Source organism: Motacilla alba, chromosome 2 (assembly GCF_015832195.1).
Source record: "Motacilla alba alba isolate MOTALB_02 chromosome 2, Motacilla_alba_V1.0_pri, whole genome shotgun sequence".
In the NCBI taxonomy this organism is placed as follows: Eukaryota; Metazoa; Chordata; class Aves; order Passeriformes; family Motacillidae; genus Motacilla; species Motacilla alba.
This window is the reverse complement of record NC_052017.1, coordinates 85726802-85750241: the sequence shown is the minus strand read 5'-3', so window position 1 is coordinate 85750241 and position 23440 is coordinate 85726802. Positions and strand designations below refer to the sequence as shown.

General features: G+C 40.0%; 1 long non-coding RNA gene across 6 annotated transcripts in view; it reads right to left on the bottom strand.

Moving 5' to 3' along the window:
• The window catches only part of LOC119697415, a 101341-nt gene that overhangs the window by 53476 nt on the left and 24425 nt on the right, over positions 1-23440 (bottom strand). For 5 of the 6 annotated variants that reach the window (XR_005255841.1, XR_005255842.1, XR_005255839.1 and 2 more), the window contains one exon: positions 5446-5506. The exons of the other annotated variant lie outside the window; for it this stretch is intronic. This is a non-coding gene — a long non-coding RNA (uncharacterized LOC119697415). The remainder of the gene's footprint in view (positions 1-5445; positions 5507-23440) is intronic. 6 annotated transcript variants of the gene reach the window in all.

Genomic DNA, 23440 nt, shown 5'->3' with positions numbered 1-23440 from the left:
CTGCTAGCAGAGTAGAAGGAAATGTGTTTGCCTTTTGCAATGTTTATTATCAAATTCAAACAGAAAACACTGAACTGTAGCACTGCCTCAATAACCTGGTGTGATACACCCACGCAGGAGGGAGAGGTAAAGAGAACAGCGTTTGTGAATGACATTCAGGTTCAGCTTGCAGGTTTGCAACTCTTCTGAAAAACTGAAATGACTCCTGCAGCAAAGACAGTTAGGAAAGTTTCATGACCCATTCCTTTACAGGGAAGCCAGGTGGCTCAGCAGAATTTGATACAGTTGCTCTGGAGGAACACATGGGAAACAGGCGTCTCTGACATCAGCTGCCAAACATTTGCACCTCTTCTCTCCTCAGCCCATGATCTGGAGAGTACACCTGCACACACCCACACATACTCTGGTTTAGTCTCCTTTTCTTCACCACTCTCCATTTCAAACCTTTTTTTGATTGTCATGGCTTCAAAATTCAAAATAGTCCCAGCCTCCTTCTGCAAATAAGGCAGAGATTGTGGCTTTGCATTTCTGTGCCAGGTGCTGAGGGTCAATGGCATTCCAAACCTCCATAAGGTTGAAATAGTAGGTCATTACAAGGACACACTGCAAAATCTGGAAGAGGAGACAGTGCAGTCTTTCAGGATGTGGGTTTGGATCTCCTCCTCTTCCTCTGTCCCTCTCTCAGCCCCTGACTCATCCTCCTTCCCTCCCAGCCCCCTTAGAGCAGAATGACTGACACTGGTGGCCTTTGCCCACTCACATGCTGCCCTAATAGGATACCCTAATCCCAGCCTGATTCCATCCTGCTCCAGCTACACCACACAACCTACAGACCCGGTCTGGGTCCATACAGGTCAGAGCTCTTCCCAGCACAGTGATGGTGAGGAAAATGTACCAATGGCATTGTGTAGAAAATCCCAATTCTCTCTTCTGCTGCTGGCTCCACCAGCAGTTTCTTTCTCTTTGGAGAGCAGAATCAAGGGAGAAAAGCATCAAAAGTGCAGTGGGGCCAGACAGGAGCCTGTGCTTGAGGCAAGCATGAAGATCAGCAATGCTGCCACAGTGTCATTGTGTCAGCCAGGAGCAGGATGCATGAGGGTTCAGGACATGGCTTGTACTGCCATGAAAGCCACTCTGCCTTTAAAAAGGTAGGCAACTGAAGAATGTCCTCTCACAGCTAACTGGCTTTGCAGGTCAGTGTAAAAGGGAAAAAAAAACCCTCCTCATTTTCCTGCTGCCACAGGCACCAATCACTCACCCCATCACTCCCACTGGGATTCTGTGTCAACCCTCTGTCGGATTTACAGGATTGCTCTGGCAGATCTTGCCTTGCTGCCTTCCTTTGCCTGCAGGGAGGAGGCGCGTACCCACAAGTGGCCTGCCTTGCCTGGCCCAGCCCCATTCCAGGAGCGCCACATGATTGCCATGCCTCTTCAGCAAGGCTTAATTTACAGGGACAATCTCTTTTCTGACTACTGCAAGTTCACCCAAGGCTCTTAATGGATGTTTCCCCTGAATCATGACTACTAGTAAACATTCTTCATTAAAGTACTAAATTAATCTCTGCTGAATATATGCGATGCAGCCTAAAGCCCACCTCAATCTCCATTAGCTATGTTGTTCTTGCAGCTGAGAGAAATAAGATTTATTTTAGTCAGTAAAGTGAACAAACACCACCTGTGAACCACTCAGGAAGCTGACCTGAGCTAGAAGGTGACATTTTTACTGTTTCTTTCTGACTATAACGAAGGCTAATGGTGCATGGATTATTATGTTTCCAGCAAAGATGTCTTTTTCAGTTGAAAATGATGTTTTTGTCAATTAAATAACTCAGTGCATCAAGGAAGTGTAGACCATACATATGATAATTCAATTTAAAAATACTGAAAGGAGCTTTAAAGAATGGCACTGTTAATGACAGATAAGATTTTTTTGTGGTTTGAGTGAATTGCCACTTTTGTTCTCATGCTCCATATAGTGATCACAGACTGATTCAGCCTGCAAATATAAACAGGCTCCTTTGCTTTTCAGGAAAGTCACTGGCTAAAGTAACTTATACAGTGCCACTGTTTTAAGGATAAACAGGGTAAGTCAGTTCCTTATCCTGTCAGTATGGAGCTCTGACAAACACTAAGTTCCATGTTTTGAAGACAGATGGAGAAACTCTTTCAATGAACTGCACGGGACTTTCAAAGCATAAATTGAGCTCAAATGAATACAGGGGTGGCTCTTTATTGCATCTCTTTTTCTCAATAAGTGCAACTCCTGGAAAGTTCAGAGCCTGTAAGAGCACAGGCCTTTTCCATGTATGTTGCCAAGCAGGTTTCTGCCAGCAAAGTCAAACGTTATGTGCCAAGGAGACAATGCCTTCCCCCTTTGTCCTTCAAGATGTACTGTGCTGGATTTCCTGCACAGGGATTACAGTTAAAAATAGTCAAGAATTATGTACTAGACCTTGCATTCTGCTATGTCCTCTGTCCTGGGACTGTCTCGAGGTGTCTGAGCCTTCATAGAGTTTAATGACTTTAGCACTCATTAAACCAGAGTATTCTGAGAGTATTCAGAGAAGGGGGAGGAGGAGAACAGGGAGCAGAGAAAAGAGGAAATCACAAAAGGTTCAGACATGGACAGGATAGGATAGGACAGGACAGGACAGGATAGGATAGGATAGGATAAAGTAAACATCACGTGCAGAGATTCAGAACCCAAAGGATGGATGGAGAGGAGAGGAGAGGAGAGGAGAGGAGAGGAGAGGAGAGGAGAGGAGAGGAGAGGAGAGGAGAGGAGAGGAGAGGAGAGGAGAGGAGAGGAGAGGAGAGGAGAGGCTTTTAAAAGAGGTATTTTAGGTCTGTGCAGGACTAACAAATCTTGTGAAACAGATAAATTATAGACAGTAAGATTAATGCTGTAGTGATTATTGCTGTCAAAGGCACCTAACTCCTTCAGATTCCCTGGAAAATCCCTGCACTGCTGCATGTTTCACTGATGAAATTGAGTATGGGCTCTGACTAGTACACGAAGAAATAGCTCCCACCATTTTCATGCTTTATCCATGGTTTCCATAGCAGATTTGGCAACACCTCAAAGCTTCCTCAGCCCTATACCTATTATCAGTTACGTTATGTTACAGTGCTGCATTTTAATTGCTGGTTTTTCTGAGACAGAGGGAGCTGAATCTAAATATATCTCAAGCGCCAGCAGTGATATTTAGCACAGCTACTGTAATCAAGCATTCAGCCACCGCCAACAAATAAAACTTCTCGCTTGAGCAAATAGGTTCTTTGAAAAACACCTGAATGTTAGACAAAATTTCTTTTTCTGTTATTTTAATATCATTAGGAGGCCCCAGCTTTCTTGATTGGCAGGGTGTGCATGTAAACTGCCAAGAAATTACCCATTTTCGATCACAGCTCTTTTCCTTTTCTGAATGCAGACACTGACAGCTCTAACAAAGATGCTCAGCTAGAAAGCTTTTTCCTCCAGTAAGAGAAATGAAATATTGCTGAGTTAAACCCACTAATTACAGTTTATAATAACAAGACTTCCTGTGGGAAAAAAATTAAACTATACTTAACTGCTGGGTTTTTTTCTTTAAACTAGGGGTTTGGCTACAATCTGATGGCTAACTACTTGTAAAACTCTACTCAGCTGGTACAGTCTAGCTGGCAGACTCCAGAGCAAAAAACTACACCTCTCCCACAGCACAGGCATATTTTTCTGTCAAACCATTTGCTTTGTAATTCAAGTGCAAAACGTAATGTATGCAATAGGAAGCAAAGTATTTGAATAAAGATCACTGAAAAAACCCTGAAGTACATCCTTCATTTTGAGTATTTTAAGAAGCTCTTGGAATTTTTGCAAGCCCATATGGGATATTTTAGAAAGGGAAAAAAACACTAGGTAAAGTGCCTGGGCTGTAGTAAACTTTGCAATTGCAGAAATTTACACCCAGAGTTCTGTTCTTCTATCCCAGTGCATGAGTTCCTGCTCTCTCCTGAAGTGTTGACACCTCCAAGGCCTTCCACTGGGACAGGAAAGTTTTTCTCACCCCTTTTCCCCTCAGAAGGTGTCCAAACTTGCACTAGTTAGCTGCATTCAAGAATACTGAAAGGTGGAGCTCCTCTAGCAAAATTTTTCAATTTTATCAGGTTTTATCCTTCAGGACTGAAAGAAGTGCTGGAGACAGAGACACGCACACACAGAGATGCAACAACTGGGTTTTTCAATGCAGTGGGAATCAGTGGAATAATAGATGGCATTGGACTATTGGTCTCTTGTGGGTTATTTTGCTAATTCATTCTGCTGACTTGCACCAAAGCTCAGGAGATCAAACAGAAAAGTATAAATGGCTTTGAAAAGTCAGCCAGTGACTCAGGAGGCTGCTTTTTTAAGCAAATCACTGTCTCTCATTTAAATGGTAACTACACAAAGTGTGCAGGAAACACTGAGCCTGATCAGAGAAGTGAAGGTGAGAATATTTATTTACATTTCTTAAAAGTACCTTCCCCCCCCCCCCCCCCCCCCCCCCCCCCATCCCACCCCAGGAAATAATAATCCAAAATAGAGTACAAAAATAGAGTATTTGCCTGCTAAGGCAGTCTTCAAAAACTCTGTCTTGTGACGACCCAAGGTTTAGCTCCTACTATTCTTAACTCCTTGATCAGAGCTTTGTTTTTTTGTGTTTTGCCACTGAAATCAGTTAAAAGAGAACGGGGCAAAGTCTGAGTGCTAAGAGACAGTCTGGAAACATATTCCAAATTATTCAGCTTTTACACCAAAATCTAAATGTGTCTATTGACACATGAGGAGATATGTCTTTGCAGCTTCCTAAAAGATGTCAAAATGGAAGGACTGAAACACAAATATTTTTAATTACCCTTATTATATTATTTTAATAACTCAAAATACAAATCCATAATCCTCTTCTGAGTATTTCAGTATTTCAATATATTTTTAATCCATACATTTAAAACATTATATCCCAGTGTGTCCAATATAATGCAGCATTAAAAAGGAAGATTTCAGTTGAGTGCACTTTATTGCATGGGACAAAAAGGCATGCAATGTTTCAAACAAGTGGCAAAGTTAAGCCAAAACAAAGAAACTGTGTTGCAGCTCCTACCCAAGATGAGGCACACTTTGAAGTCAGCTGCTGAAAAAAGTGAAAAATTTGTCCCAGTGAGAAACAAAAAGTTCAGTGCTAATCATAGGCATGCTCTCTGCTTAAAACATGTGAGGATACTTATTCTAGCTCTATTTCTATGGAAAGCTCATACCTACAACAGCTGAAATACAGATGCAAACCAGCTGAGTTTCAAAAGGACAGATCATGTGATAATTGCAAACTGTTTAGTGTTTAATTCAGCAATCCTAGTCAAATTTGCAGAAAAAAACCCCAAAAAATAGCAATGTCAGTGGTATTGCAAATATAGTAACTTTTACTACCTGATTCAGAACTTTCAATCTGCATTCAAGATCAGCCAGAAATCGGACATCTCCTCTGGATCTAGGAGAAAGTTTCAAAGGTTAATGCCAAGGATAACATTCCTGTGTCTGCTTCTTTAGATGTTCAGTGAAGTCCCATGCCTGTACCCATCTCTCACTTTCTCTTTACATCTCTTTCACGTTGGTTTCTTCTCCTTATCTCAGACTCTGCTGAAAAGATGTGCCCCTCTGGCTGCAACACAAGACACGAGGGTTCAGAAAAGCTCCCATGTCCTGTGTTGTAGCCGGAGGTCTCACAATAGTTTAGAGCAAACCCTGTGATGTGCAGGTTCCTTTCGCAGCCAAAGCTCTTTTCCTGCACTTTTGAATTCAACCTATGTGTCAATCTGCGAAAGAAAAGTGGAGAAGAATGGAAATCAGGTGCACAGATAACACTGTGTGCTGTTGGTACTGTTAACACAGCAAATGGAAAAAACACCCGAGCAGCTGCCAACCTGGGGCAGAAAAGCCAAGTTTTGACCTGGAATCTAAAGCTGCCATTTAGTTGACCTCAGCAAAGACACACCAGCTCACAGCAGTTGGAATCAGCCCTACTGACTTTGCAGCATGATCTCCAGATCTTGATGGCTGAAAGTATTTCTTTGGCAACTTTGCCAGCACCTGTTCTTTCAATAGCAGATAAAGCTAAGCGAATAATTAGCGACTAATCATGTAGAAACAAATGCTGCCTTTTGTTTCTTGTTTGCAAATTGCCCTTACACGGATCACAACATTTCCAAATTTGTTATGCAAAATTATTTATGAATGCCTTCATAATTAATAATTCCAGGTCTGCAGATCACTCATAAGGAGTTGTGAACATTTGTAAATCACACTGCATTTCTAAATTATATAAGCCATGTAAACCTTATTCCTGATGAGGTTAGTTGTCTAATTTACTAACTGACATTGTGGATATGCAGCTCAAGAAACCACTTCTGGTGAACATTCAAACTTATGAATTTAAAGGGTAGGCATTTCTGAGAGCAGTTTCTGCTAATAAAGCTCTGTACCAAATATCCACAGAAAACAGCCCCTTGAAATGGTTCAAAGAGTTAAATTGAAATTCACTTGTGAATCCAGGCAGATATTCACAGGACAGCATCTTTTTTTACTGTTTGCTCAACTCAAGTCATAAATTAATGCTAACAAAAATATTCAGAGCTGTTTTTGAATTTCTTATGAGCACAGTATTTACTTCTATGTGTTCTTTTCCCTGTGGACTTACATTTTGTTCCCAACTGAAATGGTTTGAAAAGCAGAGCTTGAAAATCCCTTCATATACCTATGAATAGATCTATATCTATATCTATATCTATCTATCTATCTGTATATATATAAAGATATATATATATATATATATATATGTGTGTGTGTGTGTGTGTGTGTGTGTGTGTGTGTGAATCCAGTAAAATATATTGCTATACCTTCTAATAAAGATCAGCACTTTGAAGCCAGGTGCACAAGACAACATTATTGCTATCTCAGTTCAAAAAATCTTTGGCAGATTTATTGGTTTTTTGTGTCTGACTCTCCACATATTACTTTTATGCTGTTGCTACTTTAATCGGTACTTTTGCTTCTCCAAACAAACTCACAGAAGGGGGTGAGGAAAAGAAGTGTACTTGGCTGCTATTTTTATGAGGATGACCGACTGAATGCCTGTTCAGGCACTCTGTTGATAAATACTCACATTAACAGAATTAAGCAAATTACATAAGCTGTTTGCTCTAAAATGTCAAACTTCTGTTCAAAAGATTTTAATTTTTTTAAGCTTTTCTATCTACTTCAAATAAAAGTATAAAAGTCACAGCTATCAGTTTGTTCATTTCCAGATTTATCTCGCATGGAATAAAGTACAGTTCAACTGGTCAGACTTTAGATTAGGCAAAGGACAAAGCTATGAATTAAAAGGTCTCTCCCTTGGAGTACATCAAAAGGAATGCCATCAGTATTTTTGACAGTAACACGGCTCTTAAAATTGCCTACTGATGAGCGCAACAACAGTTTCTAGCTATTAGTCTGCAACTTGAGGAATCCCCAAATCTTTTCATACATATATTCTAAGATTTTTGCTATGAATGATATAGTTTATCTAGAAATTAGTTATTTCCAGCCACCTGCCTTTCATATCTCAGCTGCATAGTAAAAAAAATACCCAACCATTTTACATTCAGTGTGAAAAAAAATCATGTTAACCAAGCTCCATCTGTCTTACCAATTCCCTAAACTGTGCCTATATAGGCACTAAAAGGAAATCAAAACACAGAGTACTAGAAACTTGGGACCCAGAATTAATCTGCTTTTTACAGAAAAAGTATGTTCAGATAAAACTAAATGATTCACTCCATCCCATTTCTACAGCAAGGAAATTCAAGGTTAGAGCTGAAATTGCATCCTTAAAGATTTGCTGATGCCCTGTGGAAAAAGCATGAAAATATTCTGAGCTAGAGAGGATTCTGCTTAATTATTCTGCACTTCCTCCTTTTGTGTCTCCTTGCTTTTGTTCACTGAAGGCATTTCTGAGAGGTTAGTCTAAGCCCACAAGGCTCTGTGGAAGGGTCTCATTGTCGGCTCTGTGTGACACCTCAGAGAGGAAGCACGATGTATTAGCAAGCAACCTGCTGTACACAGAGCATCCTTTTACCTGTTTTATACCACCAACAAGGATAAGGTGATTTATGGATAAATGGGAAATCTGCTCATTCCTCAGGATTCATTTCCCTAGTGTGACAGGGCAATCATCTTTCACTCCACGGCTATAAACTGTGAGTCATGATGAATACGACGGAATGGAGGCAGATATTTGCAAATCACCTCTTGCCTGGTGTTTTACTCCCCGAGAGGAAGTTGGAAGCCACAGTGAATGATCATTGAAATCCAGCCTCTCAGCTAAGCTGGCCAGTGTAATCCTCACAGTGAGTCATTCAAGAGCCATCGCTGGCAGATATCATTAGCCAGACAATCATTACTTCTGTGGTTTGCATAAGGAGCAAGAACATAATGTGTTCATATGACCTCAGAGATGTCCAGGGGGTTCTTTCCCCAGGATGAGGAGATACCATTCCATACCTGGTCATCAAATCAAACCCCTAAACTGGAGGTCGGAGAGGAATTCTGACTTCCACCACCATGCCCACAAATAAAATTCGGTGGTGTGGCTGGACCCAAAGTGAGAAGAGAATTATTTTCCAATTTCAGAAACACATTACAGGAATACTGAAGCCACAGAATACGAATTTGAACTCGAGCCAGGGTGATTTTTCCTCATCTTCAAGACATTAAATGTAAACCAGCACTTTCCTTTGGATCTGGATACTGCCTTCTCTGCCCATACTATCATTAGTTAAGAGAGAAATTTCTTGACACTGTTGGAATATTTTTTTCCCAGCCTCCATGCTTTGTAACAATTTTTGAGTTTGTGACAAATACCCTTTAGTTCTAATTAAATTTCACATCTCTTCCACACCAATTCACCCTTTTCTTTGGAGAGGACATTTTCGCTGGGGCAGACTAAAAATTTTGGTCGTTTTACAGAAAAACAGATGTGACTATGTGTTACAATTTATCTAACCATTGTGAATTAATTTGCTGTTTAAAGTGACACTGTGCTAATTACATATCAGCACATTAATGTAGCTGCAGGCTGTAATCATTTCCCTTTGAATGAACAGTACATGCTTCCAGCAAAATCCTCAGGAACTGTTTTGGAATTCAAGAAAGCAATAATCAATTCTCTTATGCTGCTACTTCAATATAAAGCAAAGAACTGGCTAACTTTATTTTAAAGTAGATCAATCTCTATTTATTAGCAGTAAAATGATTTTGACAAACTCTGCCCTTTCATGAACACAAACCCTTGTGGTACTCAATAGGTACACATCACCTCAGGCAGAATTTGGCCCTCAGTGACCTTAAGTGCTCCATTAGCCTCATCTTCTTCTGATCTGTATCCACAAGGGGTTTTCCCTCATTCCAGACTCCAAAGTCTATAAGCATGCAGCTTGGGACACAGCCTTTGTGGGTCATGCAGCAGTTCTGTGTTGACATGGTCAAAAAGAAGCATTTATCAGTGATGACTGTTAAACTTTAACTAGCATAAATTGGGAGAGCAAAAGAAAGGAATTTACTTTTAAATGTGGAAAGCTTTATATGATATTTTCTGAATTAAAGACCACAATTTAAAATAATCCTGTAAATTGAAAATCTATATCTGATGTGGCTGAAGAGGGACTTCTAAACCTAACTGTCTTAAATATAGATTTTAAATCAATATGAGTAGTTTTGGAGTATTACTGTTCAAGGATTTTGTGCCACTGCTGTTAAAGTATTATTAATTCATGCTCTTATCTTTTTCATTTCATAAAGTGTACGAGGGTTTTTTTTCCTGCAAGTCTATTAATGTAGGAACTATAATCCATCTTTTTCTATTTCGCCTTGCTATTGTCTCCCCAGATCAAAGTTAGATTATTACACAGAGCGAATTTCATAAATTATTTTGAATTATTTTAGAGAAAAAGAAAGAAAGGGAGAAAAAATGCAGGTTAAAGTCAGAAACACATCACATATCACACAATTTACCAAGAAGCAGTCAAGGCTGCTTGAGATAATCTGCTAAAACTCAGCAATAAAAAGTTTGTTTAATTCCTAAAGATGGCAGATGTCATAAAAAAATAGGCTGATGCAAAAATAAAGCCTCCAGAGTCTGGCAGTTCTGTTGGGATGTCAATAAAAGATAATGTAACCCGTCAAATTGGCAAGCATGTTTTATCCAACCATCATATTCTACCTTCACCACTCAAGCATTACCTTCCAAGAAACATCCGCATCTGCCTGATTATCCTAAAGTAATTCTGATGAAGAGAGCAGGCTGCAAATTAAAAGTGTCTTCCTCTGACTAGTTTTCTCTATCTCCCCTCTCCCCACTTTTTAATCCTTCATTTTTTACAGTTCAGCTAATTTTTTCTTGAAAGGTTAAGGAGTTAGCAATTATTTCAATGGCTCTTACAGCTTTAGGCTAAGTGTCTCATCTGGCCTTTATTTTAAGGAGCTTCCCTTCATTCTTCATACTCAATGTCTCTCAGTGAGCAGTGAGATTACTCCAGAGCTGTGTAACTTGGAGCTACTCTGCCTGTTCCCAGCAGAGCATACAAACCACGGTAGGGAGATGGCCTGTTGTGCTTCACACGCCATTGAGCTGGGGTTGCACCACCAGGCAAAAATCTAAAGGCTGGTACTTGTTTTATGCTGATTTAGACATATTGCCTCTTGAGAAATATTTTTTCATCCCTATATCCACTATGAATTCTTCAAATGTTTAGTTTGTCTTGTTAGCCAGCCTTCACTTCATTTTACCATCAGTTCATATATTGTGGCTTTGCAAAGTTTCAGAGGTTGCTTAACTTTTACCACTATATATGTTCAGTTCTGGAAGGAGGCCAAAAAAGGGCACAATCTCAACAAATCGAGCGTTTATTTTGTGGCTTCTGCTGCCAGTCCTCATCAATGAACTGAGAAAGTTCATATCACGTCCCCATGATATCTCCTCATATTGTTATGCTTGATAGATTCAATCACCCTGGCCACTGTGTTTCTGGAGAATCTGTCCAAATTCTGCATCAATCCTCAAAGAAAGACTGAAAGTCTAAAGCTCTGTTACTTGTTTTCCAGCTGCACAGCAAACATGCATAAAATGTATGAATCAATTAAGATCACAGCTATTTCAGGAGCTCAGAAGGATGGAGCACTGGGTCAAGGTGAAAATGTTCCACATGGAATCATGTACCATGATTCTCTGGCATCAGTTCTTAGCAACCTCACCCCTGTGCAAGCATTCCCTCCTTAGGCAGAGCTAGTTTATGCTGTGAGAGGACTGCAGTTCATTCTCTAGAAGCTCAGGTAGCACAGAAAAAACTCATCTCCACAGACAAAACCAAAACTGAGTCAGGCAATAATTCCTAAAGAAAAAGTGTGTTTTTTTCCAAATTAAGGAAGAGAGAGTGAAGTGGTCCAGCACTTCCACTCAGCACAGAGGAAAACCACTTTCACCTCTGGACTGGCACCAGTTTGGGAGGAAGGCCATTGGCACAAGCTCTGTCTTGTCAGGCAGTGCTGTCCTCCCACAGCCTGCACATGCTCTCTCTCCTTGCTGGATATCCACTGGCACGTGCTGGCACACCCTGCAGTAGGGATGCTGTGGCTTGCACAGTTCAGCTCCTTTGCCTCCCTGTCCCTGTGGGGTAAGGATGTACAAGGAGACTGTCAGGGTCATTACGACAGGCCATAATTTATTTTCCACTTCTTATGCAGCTGTGATTTGAGCTGTCCTTTTTCCATAGAAATGAGCTTGTGTAACAGCATTTGTGTCCTGCTTGCGAGCACTTAACATCATCTTTTCACTGCTTTTCAGGCACCAATTTACAAAGCAGAGTCAGGCAGTTATTAAAACGGACCTAATTAATTAAATGAAATAGCACCAAGGGAAGGCATGTGGACTGATATAAAGTTTCATCCAGTGGTACCCTTCACAGAAACAGCGAGTCTCAGGCCAGTGTCTCCATGGGCTGGACACAGTGCCACTGAATGTTGCCTCCTGGAGAACTAAGCAGCTATTGCAGGTATTTTACATCTGAGAGCCCTGCCACTCTCTGGCTTATCTACAGCTATATGGAAAGTGTGGGCCAGAATTAACAGTGAAAACAAGATTTTAAAGAAGGAACTGAACAGGCATCTGCTGATATATGTAAAAATGCTTGGCAGGTTTAGAGCTGGGTCCAGAGGGCACCAGAAAATAGGGTTGGACGCAGCGTGACTGGTGTGTCACACTGACACAGAAACGAGCCTCCCAGACACCATCAGGCACACACAGCACATGCCATGTAGCTCCTCCCAGCCGGCCCATGGAAAGCCTGTAACTTCAACTTTGCAGAAACTGATTTCCATATTTACTGTTAAGCTACCATCAGTGTTGTCGGAGGTATGTAACTAAAACATGCCAGAGAATGGAGCTGATGATGGATTTAGAGATGATCTAAATTTGCCAGTCTGTGGGTGGTTTTGTCCACTGCTACTTCCTTCCAGTACTAAGAACTGACTATTGCTTCCAGAATTAAACACTCTATATGAAGAAATTTTTTCCCACATCACAACTGACAGAAATTTGAAATGAAATTATAATAATGTACAGTCCACTTGCTGTCTAATGTGTGTGTGGGATCGAATAGTACTTTGCAATACATTCCCTTCTTACTGAATTACTCTAACTTCAAACTGAATTAAAGCATTTAGCTGTCACTTAGTTGTCACTACATCATTGAACTTTGATAGCTGAATGCATTCCAAAAGCTGTGACTGCAGTTGCTTTTCTTACAGAAATTCACAAATAAGGGGAAAAGATTTCTTAAAAAAAGAAAAAAATAAGAAAGAAAGAAAGAAGCTTATTCCATTTTTTAAGCTCTGCTTCATTCACCAGTCTGGAAAGTAGAATGAGGATGTGAAGCATGTATCAGGTGGAAACACCCCACCCAGGTGAGGGTCTGCTGATTGTTCCCAGCCTCCTTCCCTGCAGTAGTATAGCTACAGCTCTAGCTGAAGCTGTGTGTTTAGCTGTGCACCAATCGATACATTCAAGAACAACACCCCCACTGGTCACTTCTGCAAAACCATGTGGATAGCTGCTACTGAATTCAGTGCAACAGCCTCTCACACCCTTAGCTTGTGTCCCTCTCTCTTCCAGTAGTACCAGTTATGCCGAATTGTGTGGGAACAACCAAACTATGGATTATAAAAATTTATACTAAAGTATTGCACTATACAAATATTGCACCTAGAATCCTACGTCCAGGGCACTTGTTAGCACCAGCTTAGCTGCTGCTTAGGCAGCATAGGCTGCAGCTGTGCTGGTACTGAGTCATGCACTCGGGCATAGTCATTTACTAAAGCATCTACACCACAGTATTTGCTTTTGAATGGGTCCCACTGTACCACGTGCATGAAGGAGCAAAGTCAGCAAGAAACTGACTTTCAGGTCTGGTGCCTGTCTGCACAGCACAGACACTTCCTGCTCTTGTTGCATTTGCCTGGTAGTGAAGGAGGTAGGCAGATAGACAGCCTGATGAAACTGGCTACCAGGGAATCATCCTGCTGTGTTCTCTGTGTCTTTGATTACTCTTTAATTCAGGGAAAATTTTGTGCAAAGTCCTTCTGACTCTGAACAAGCATATGTATGTCCATTCCGGTTCTTACAAACATGAAAGACTATAAAAGATTATGTTACCATCCTGGCCACAAATGATCTTCTGCTACCCAGCCTCCACAGAGAACAAATGCTTTCACTTACGGAAGGAATAACACACAAGGCATTTTTTGAAGTTCAGACTATTGAAGTACAGTTTTTGAGCATTTCATATACTTCAATGACTATTCTTGCAGCTAACTGGAAAAGAAAAAGGACGGACGCCCAAAAATAGTAAGTAACTAGTCTGAGGTCACACACACTGTGGCTGCAGTGTCTGGCAAGGGTAGGATCAAAGCTTAAATATTCTCAAAACACAACATGTCTGCTGCACAGGGTCAGCCTGAAAGCACATTAGCTGTTACAGCTCAGAAACACCCTCCAGAGCATGTGCCCTCACCAGACCAGCACATCAGTGCATGGCTTTCACAGCCTGCTCATACACATCCTCCACTGCCTGCCTCCAGGCAGCTGCTGCAAGGACGTGAGGGAGGCAAAGCCCATCACCTTTGCACCTACTCTGGACACAACCTCTTCAATGGGCTCTACATATATTCAAGACACTGGACTTGAATATGATTTAATGCTTTCCCCATTTCCTATGGGGCAAAGAGGCTTTAGGAAAACCGCAAATTTTAGGCAACTTTGGCATCATGTTCAACACTGGAAATGAAATGAAGAGATAACAGAACAGAAGGTTCCCACAGATAGCTGTGGGGGTGAAAATGGGAGGAGGGAAACAGAAAACAAAAGAATCAAGCATTTATACATTTATTACAGGAATAATTTGGTAGTATAGCCTTTGGTTACTTCAGATGCCAATAGCCCTTCTGCAATGTTGTTAATGAAAAGCAGCATACAGAAAGTACTTTGGCTGGATTTTGTATTTAATACCAATGGCTTAGATTGATCAGTAAAATGCATTTACACAGAGTGCATGTGTCATCTGGGTAAAGTGTCACTAAGTAAATCTAGATTAGAGTTTGTGGTCTGATTTTAATTCAAGTGAAAAATCTATAAATTAATTTAAATACAGTAAATAGTGACTAGAGCATGCTAAGGATACTTGGTCCAGTGTGAGTTGAGCTTCAGAAAAGATGCTGTCCAGTGATAGCAAACACAGCTGAGTTGAATGCCAAGGGACAGCAGGGAAGTTTTTGGTGGGACACAACATAAACTTGGAACTCTGAACGGTTTCTAAAGTCAGTCAGGTGAGAGGAGAGAGCTGTAGAAGGTACAAAGGCATGCATAAATGATAGACAGTGAGAGTCACTGGCAGTTTTCAGTGAGATGTTTGCAGCAGTCTCTCTGCGTGTGGAAAGCAGCACGAGAGGACCAGTGCAGGTTGTGGTATGTGTGGTACAGGAGGAGAATGTGGTGCTGAGAGCTGATCCTTGTGATGGAGCTTCTGGGGACCTACACTTTGTTTTTGCCAGCAGTCCAGTGCTAAAATCCACTGAGCACCAACCTCCTGCCAGCTTCAGCAAAAGAATATGTGCTTAAATTATCTTTGAGGATTTGTGTATCAAATGGTATTACTGCTGTCATCTGTCAATCCACCCAGAGAATTCTTCATCTTCAGCTTGGAAAATGCTGGTTAACAGAGATGGGAGAAGGCTGAGGTCTGGGAAATTTGTAAAAGAATATATTTGTTTATGCAAAAAAAGCGAATACTAGTATTCAGTAAATTAATTTTCTGAGATTCTGAAGGAGAAGTTTATTTCTCCTTAAGAGGACAGAGACAGGTAGAATTATTCCCTGTAGATGTTTTAGTATTCAGACAGACAGATTACCTTTGTAGTCCTGCACAAAAGAATGCAGGTAAAGGAAAAATTAACTATTGAATAAAAACCTTTTCTGGTGTTCAAATGTTCAAAAATTCCTCCTCTGGTAAACACTGTTTTTGTAGCTCAACTGTAGGTAAAAAAAAAAAAAAAAAAAAAAAAAAGCCATCTCTATCACTCCAAATTATACTCATTTACAAAACATCTACAGAGAACATGCTCTACAACAAATCCCTGTGTCTTGTTATAAGCAAGGAGGCATCAAAATCCATAGTAACAGCATTTATAAGAGAAAGATCAATATGGCATCTGGTATTTCAAAGGCAGAAAATTATTCTATTAAATTTCTACTAGTAGAAAGTGCACTAACAAAATACCTAAAACCCATGGTGGGTTTTAGCCTCTCACACTGTGCCACTGGATAAATCATAGGGAAACTATCAAAAATTCTTTGTAAAAGATGCAGTAGGACCTGCTTTACCTGCTTCAGATTGAAACAGCTCTCCAAGAGAATACTGTGTCTCAAGACATCATTGACATCCTCCAATGTGCATCTTATCAGAGCATCTCTGTGGTTACTGGGATGTGCGGGGAAAGCTTCAGATTTGGGGGGTTTTGCCTTAGGTGCCACTGTTCTAATATTGTCTGTCTCTGTGTGTGTGTGTGTGTGTGTGTGTGTGTGTGTAACTAATTCAGTTGTGCTGTTGAAAAAACAATAAAAATAGTAACAAAGAGTGAAATACTCTGATTTTGATTCCCATTTTAGATACATAAAAACAAAACCTAAAAAAGACTACAGGGGGTTAGGCCAAAGGTCTGTCCACTCCAACTGAATATCCTGTTTTTACAGAATTGACATTAGGAGATGTCTGAGCACAGTTTTTGCTCCTGGGACTGTTGACAGTCTCTTGTTCCAGTGTTTCAATTAAAAAAAAATGCAGAAAGTAAGGCCATAAGTGGATGGTTATGGAATCATAAGAACAGGACAACCATATGTTAAAATTTGCTAATAATCTCTCTGCCTTAAATGATTTTAGCTCAGGACCTTATTTCTCTGAGTGTGGGTTTCAAGTATTTTGCAAAGTTCAGTGGATTTATTTTCATGAACTTACAGTCATCTCTTGTAAATTTTTAGAATCTACCATGTCCTTTGGTGAGGACTGTCACAAGTGATCTACCAGTCATGGGAAGAAGGGAACAAGACAGCCCTGGCCAGTGGGAAGTTACAGTGTCAGCCCACTGGCTCCGTGTTGTCATGTACTCTGCTGGGGACTAACAAATGGATCTACAGAGCAAAATAGTTCTGAAGTGTGATGATGAAGTAGATGTTGATGGATATATGCAGAGGGGAGTCCCTCAGCATGAGAGACATCAGAGGACAAAGCATGAAAGAGGCTGCTTCGGTGGCGTGTAGGAAGGACCAACCTAATGGGTTTCCTGGAGGGAGATGGTGCTCATGGCAGCCTCAGACTCTGTCAAAATGGGGGTTCTGTGAATATAGTACTGAAGAAGAGCTTAGAAGAGCAATATAGAGTCACACTATTTAAAATACAACACAAGACAGACACCAATAGGCTGGGAAGAAGTCTTGAAAGTTGTATCTTTGTTCCTCTACCTTTATATTAGTGATCAATCATACAGTTCCTTCATTCTTCACGTGGAATGACTGCATTCAGAGAGGAGGTTAAACTAAAGCAACTGCTCCCCTCTTCCCCCTGGAACCTGTGTGAAGGCCCATTTTGCTGCAACCACTGACCCTTTTTTCAGTCAAACACAAATATGACTATTCACGAGACCTGTAAACAGCTTCAGCTTAGAGTAACACTCAGTGCTGAAGACGGTGACAATTAAATCAAGCTAGAGACTGGATTTTTAGATGCATCTGAGATAAAAGCATAGCAACTGGTACAGGGCCTTAGGAATTTGTACATTGGTAGTAATTAATACCAGTCATTAACCTGGGAGCTACAAGGGCTGGTGGTGTCTGAAGGCCTCCAGTGGTTGCTAATAAATCCAGGCTTTTATAAAAGGAACAGAGTAGTTATGGATAAAAGCAGTAGGATGGATGTGACAACCAGCAATTTTAACTTATCACCTTGTAGCTTTATTTTTGAAAGCTTTTACTTCCCACTGATTGCAGGCTTCCAATTTTGTGTTGTCATGTAATAAATTACAAAAATTATCTTCTTTTTTTTTGGCATAGTTCTTTATAGACAAAGTGTAGAAAAAGCTTCTTTTTACGACAAAATGAGTTAAGTATGGCTGCCATGGTGATTATAAGAAGAAATCAGCACCAAAAAGTAGCCTAGAAATCTAGATACAAATTTAAAATCCTCAGAAGCCAGGGTATTTTGGTTTAGTCTTTTCTAACAGGAAGAATTTGCTGTATGAGGGGAATGGGGGTCATTTTGAAAAGCAGATCTTTAACCCTTTTTCTGAAAGCAGAGGACTGTCTAACTTAATGACATGTCTGTAGGAAACCTGAAGGATATTATAGCAGGGAAATGAACATCCTCCTCTCATCAGGGGTGTGAAGGAGAAGGCATCATCATTCCTGAGGTGGCTGTAAGGGTGGCACCACCATGCTGATCACTTAAAAGCTGTCCCGTTTAATCAGGAACTGCCCTATTTAGCACTAGGGTAGTCTAGACTCTAACATTTATTAACATTCACCGCCACATTTACTGCTCACTGAATTCAAATTCTAAATATGTATTCTGGACCAAAAGATCTACTTGTCTTCTTTGCTGACAGTGCATATGCCTTGATCATAACGATCACAAAATGTCAGTAATGGATGCAAAGAGAAATTGTGAAGCTAGTAAATATGTTTTCAATATTTAAGTAATTATCTCCTATGCATTGCCCACAAGAAGAGGACAAAGGTGTTGTGGGTTAATTAGAGACCTAAGAGCACAAAGAAATAAAAAAAAATGCTTTACTCAAACCTGCAATTTTTCTAGAGCAGATGTAAAACCAAAAATAGGCTGTAAGCACCTGACTAAAAAATAAAGTCTTTGCATCAGAAAAGCGTACTGCAATCAAAGATGCAAAGGTTTTGCCATAAATGTCCCCCTATGGGTGGCTTGTAGAGGGAGCCCAGAGACTGACAGCTCAACAGATCTCTTCTAGGGACACAGAGCTGGTCAATTCCAACCGCTCTGTCCCCTATCAGGTGTGGCATTTGAGATAGGTCACATTTTACAGTCAGTGACATTAAACCATTTCATAGTAATCCATGCGCTATAAGTTATAATATATTACTGAGAATATTTTAATCACCTAAAATTCCGGGACCTCAAAGCACATATTAATTAATGCTTTTTTAATTAGCTCTGCCTCAGAGAGAGGAAGAAGACAAAACTGTGCAGCCTTATTAGCACTACTCTCTAGATCTGTAATTAAATCCAGAACACACAATATAATAAGCATAAAGACTTAAAGCAGTGGAATATTGGTCACTACCACAGCAGCCTCCCACTGTTATAATTTTTTTTTTCCTTAGCATCATACTTCTTTCTTCCAGTTTCCACAAGGGAAAAGGCAAAAGAGTTCTGCTCCTCATCGGCCAAACTCAGGTCTGTTCTTGCAGTAACAACATCATCTTTTGTGGAATTATTCTATATTCCACTGTACTCAGAAGAATAAACTATTATTATGAGGAAAAATCTTTTTGGCTACCAGCCACTGTGTATCTGTCTGCAGGCACAGAAACCTCTGTTTTGCTGCCTTCAAGCATTTTGCCTCTTTCACTGTCCAAGAATTGCTGAAGATGCTTTATTTTAAATTTCACAGCTGCTGGATTCTGAAAGGAAAAAAATGGATTCTTCTTATTTTCTGTCTCTTTGTGATAAATTAACTGTGGGCTGAATGGGCAAGTCAGTGTTCAGAGGTCATCCAGCCGATCAGTGGAAAAGCATCAATACAACACCCAGCTCTACCAATCTCTAACCTCCTAGCTTTGCAAATGACCAAGCTAGGAAATTCCAATTACTGCTATTCAAGCATCTTCTTACGTGCATTAAAGACACTAAAGACAAACAAAACTCCAATAAACTGACATTCTAAGTCCCTCAAAGTCAGTAATGGTATTCCTGTTGACTCCAAGTCTTTTAGGATAACATCTTCAGAGCCTAGTTACAATATGGGGAAAAAAATATATCTAGTTCTCTACTGGTACTATCATATAGCATTAGTTTTCAACTTTGTTTTGCTTGCAGCTCCTTAAAATTTACCCAATAGGCTTGATTTTCTTAGCAAAGTTCTACAGACACCCTAAGAGTGGTTCTCAGACTCTCAGATGGGTCATGCATCAGAAACATCTCCTTAGGGGAAGTAAATGACATTCATGTAAAAAATCCCCAAACCTTACCATTAACTAAATACAGAAAGTTACGTTTTCTTTTTCTTATTTTGTAGTAATTAACAATATTTTTTACTTTAAATTGCAATAAGTCTCCTCAATTTCACTCCTCCTGCTCCATTCCATGGAATTTCTCCAAAGAAATAATGAAGTTGAATAGTTATGCTTGCAGAAATTGCTATTACTTTATCAATGCCTGAGCCAACAAAAGAATTTTTCATGCAACTGCACAAAAGGGAAGGAACTGAACAGCTTTCAAGAAATGTGCTATATTTCAATATGTCCTGGTGACATGCAGAAGTATATCTACAATTCTGAAAGAAGTAGAGATGGAAGAATGGGTGGAGAGGGAAATTTTTACACTCATGCTTCTTTGTAATGAATTCATCAGTATTAGAACAAATAATGCTGCCTTGCTCCAGGAACAATTCTTAGCCAATAAATTTTGCATCCAATTCTAAAACATAATTTTAGTAATTTCTTAAATGCAAACCAATGTTAATGTTTCAGTATCTTTTACACTTAAATGCAATATTTCACTTTACTATTTCCTTATTCACATTTGCTCTTATTTTGATTTACTCTCTTCTAATTTATTTTGCAATTTTAACCAATTTTTGGATATATTTAGAGTTTTATGAATTCTGATGGTTTTGTTAACTGAACACGACAGCATATTTAGTGGATTGTAGCAGGTTTCCATCTACTCCTCAGCATCAAACTATAAAGACATTAATGTATGCCCAAATTAGACCAAAGCAGCAAGTGAGTTTAGACTGGTTCAACCTTCCCCTAAGTTTCAGAGGAGTTCATTAATGTTGCTCTGCACAGCATCTATAGTCCTATAATGAAGACATGATGCAATATTTCTTTGATACTTTCTTGCCAAGCTCCCAACACCTTGCAAGCAATTGACTTTTTATGCCCGGTTATTCTTACAGTTACCAGGTTTTTTCATCACAATTCTTAACTTTGACTCCTCCTGTAAAGGCTCCTGGAGTCCTTATATTTTGCAGGTCTATTAGAAGGACCAAGAAGAAAGGGGGAAACAAAAGGCCAGGGTGTCACTGCCCTTATTCATACCTATGAATAATGCTTTGCTCCATAAATAATGCACTGAACTCACAGCATATGGTACAGGTGTTTGTCTGCCAGAGTTGATAATACATTTATATTATATTCATGAATATTTGGGAATTGGGAGAAGACTTGCTTTTCATTTGAAGTTGAAAATAACAAAAGTCAACCAACATTTTATGAAAACTGTTTACAATGAAAAATATGCAGTTACATTAGTGCTTCAGTAGCTGAACTCCAGCCTCAGGACTCAGCTTGAGACAAAATCTCATCTCACAATGCCTTGAATTTGGACAGATGCAAAACTTAACAGGTTCATGGAGACATCTTTAAATAGAGCATAACAGAGTGTTCAGTTTACTGGGGGCAAGTGTTACAGACGAATTTCATTTGAAAACCTACTTCATTTTTTTGCCCAGCTTCTGCTCTCTTGTTAATGCATATCTATGAATAAATTGTGAAAGCCTAACGAAGATTTTAAAGAGAAAATCAAAGAGAAAACAAAACAAAACAAACAGGTTCAATTCCCTCTGCAGAGCATTTGCAGAAAGATATCAGACTAGATACTTTTCAGTAAGAGAAGAGCAGGGAAATGGACACAAAGACTGACTTTCCACAGAAAGCTGACAGTTGTTTTGGAAATACAGAAAAAAAAAAGTAATTATTTTTCCTCTCTGCCTCCAGCTTCTTTCTTCTTTTTATTCCGCAAGGAATTACCTTTTTTTAACTATGAACCCAAGTGCATTGGGGTAACTTAACTTCAATAAATTAAGTAACAGCTGTTCCTTTTAGAATTGCAGTTGTAAAAATTGATTAATTAACTATTAAATATTTCATCAATAAATTTACTTCCTGAATGTGTGCCTGCTGGAATGCAAAATGCTGGACCCACTTTTTTAGCTTTCTACATTCAGGTGTTAGAGACAGAAGTGGAAAGCAAATGGAACATGGCAGATGGGCATTCTGCTGCTGCAGAATACAGATGGGTATTCTGGAGCTGTAAAAGGTAATTCAGTCTAGCTTCTGTAAACTACACTTCAGGCAGGATGACTAATAGGAATAATCATGAAATCAGCAATATAAAGGAAAATATAACTTCCTGCAATAAAATGAGAAAGGCATTCAAAGATAGAGACAAACTGGGAGGTTGACTTTGCAACACCTTGTGGTAATGAGCAGTGATCAAGATTACAAAGAAGAGATTTGTGCCTGAAAGCTGGCCTGCTTCTTTCAAGCATAGCTGTTGATCTAATAAAAGATAGTATCTCCTCTAAAACCTTCCCTCTCTTAGAATTTTGATCAATTCTTATTAGAAAAAATAGTGCTATTTCATTTTTCATTGGGGATTTTAAAGAGCTTTACAAAGAGGTTTATAGGTGTCACTGGGATTCTTGATGCATGAAGTACAATGGACTACATCCTCGGAGGCAGTCCTTGCTGCTTTGACACTCCATATCCTGACTTGGACACTGTTGTGCCATTAGATGGGGACAGCTTGGAAAGCTGATCTGATGAAGCTGGTTGAGTGATGCTGCTGGAGGCAGAGGTGCCCTTCTTTCTCCCCCACCCTCCCCAACACAGGTGCTACCCTGAGCTGGGAGTTGCACAATTCACCATTATGTACCATCTCCTGAAGATGGATACTTGAGCCATCCCTTGCTCACAAAATACAGACAACATCTGCTCCAAACATCATGGAGCACACTTGGAATATCAAATTCCAGCTTTAAACACTTTAAATATCTGAAAATATTTGGCCCCTTCTCCTCTATCTCTTGGTACAGTTCATTCATTCTCCTCCTGCAAACCCCAATCCAACAAACATTTAATCACTTCATTGAAACTGGAACAGCTTGAAACAAGGGAAGGACAATCTTTACTCCCTGTCCCATCACCCTTTCTCAAAGCTCACTCTGAGCATGTTGTTTAAGGTGCCTCCCCAGAGAGACAGAAAATGCAAATTCTTATCTATTTAGGCAGAGGTGGGACTTGAAGTGGGAAGAAGGACCTCCCAACTGCTGGATGAATGCCACCAGACCAGAACTGAGTGTGCCAGCACCACAACATTGAATCTTGCATCCATCTCTCAGTTTGAAATCCTGACAGGTCTGGAGTACAAGACATGCTGAAGTGCTCAGCAGTCCCCAGGCTGGAGACACACTGGGCATGTCAAGGATGTAAGACACATCAGGAACATCTTAACATTAGATGATTAGAGTATAGCCGGTATCCAGAGACAAGTGGTTCTGCCCATATGTGATTCCAAAACTTCTGTATTTTCTTATCTTGGAAATAAATACCTTCACACTACAGGAATGCCCAAGCACCACCACCTTCCAAATCTAGAACACAGAGCAGTAGACTATGAACAGAAGAGACATCTGTGGTAGAATAACCCCAACTTTTTTAATTAATAGCTGATCTGCTCAATGAGAGCTTGGATACTGTAGAAAGAGAGAGAAACCTGATGATGGCATGAAGGTGTGCTAGAGCCAAGAA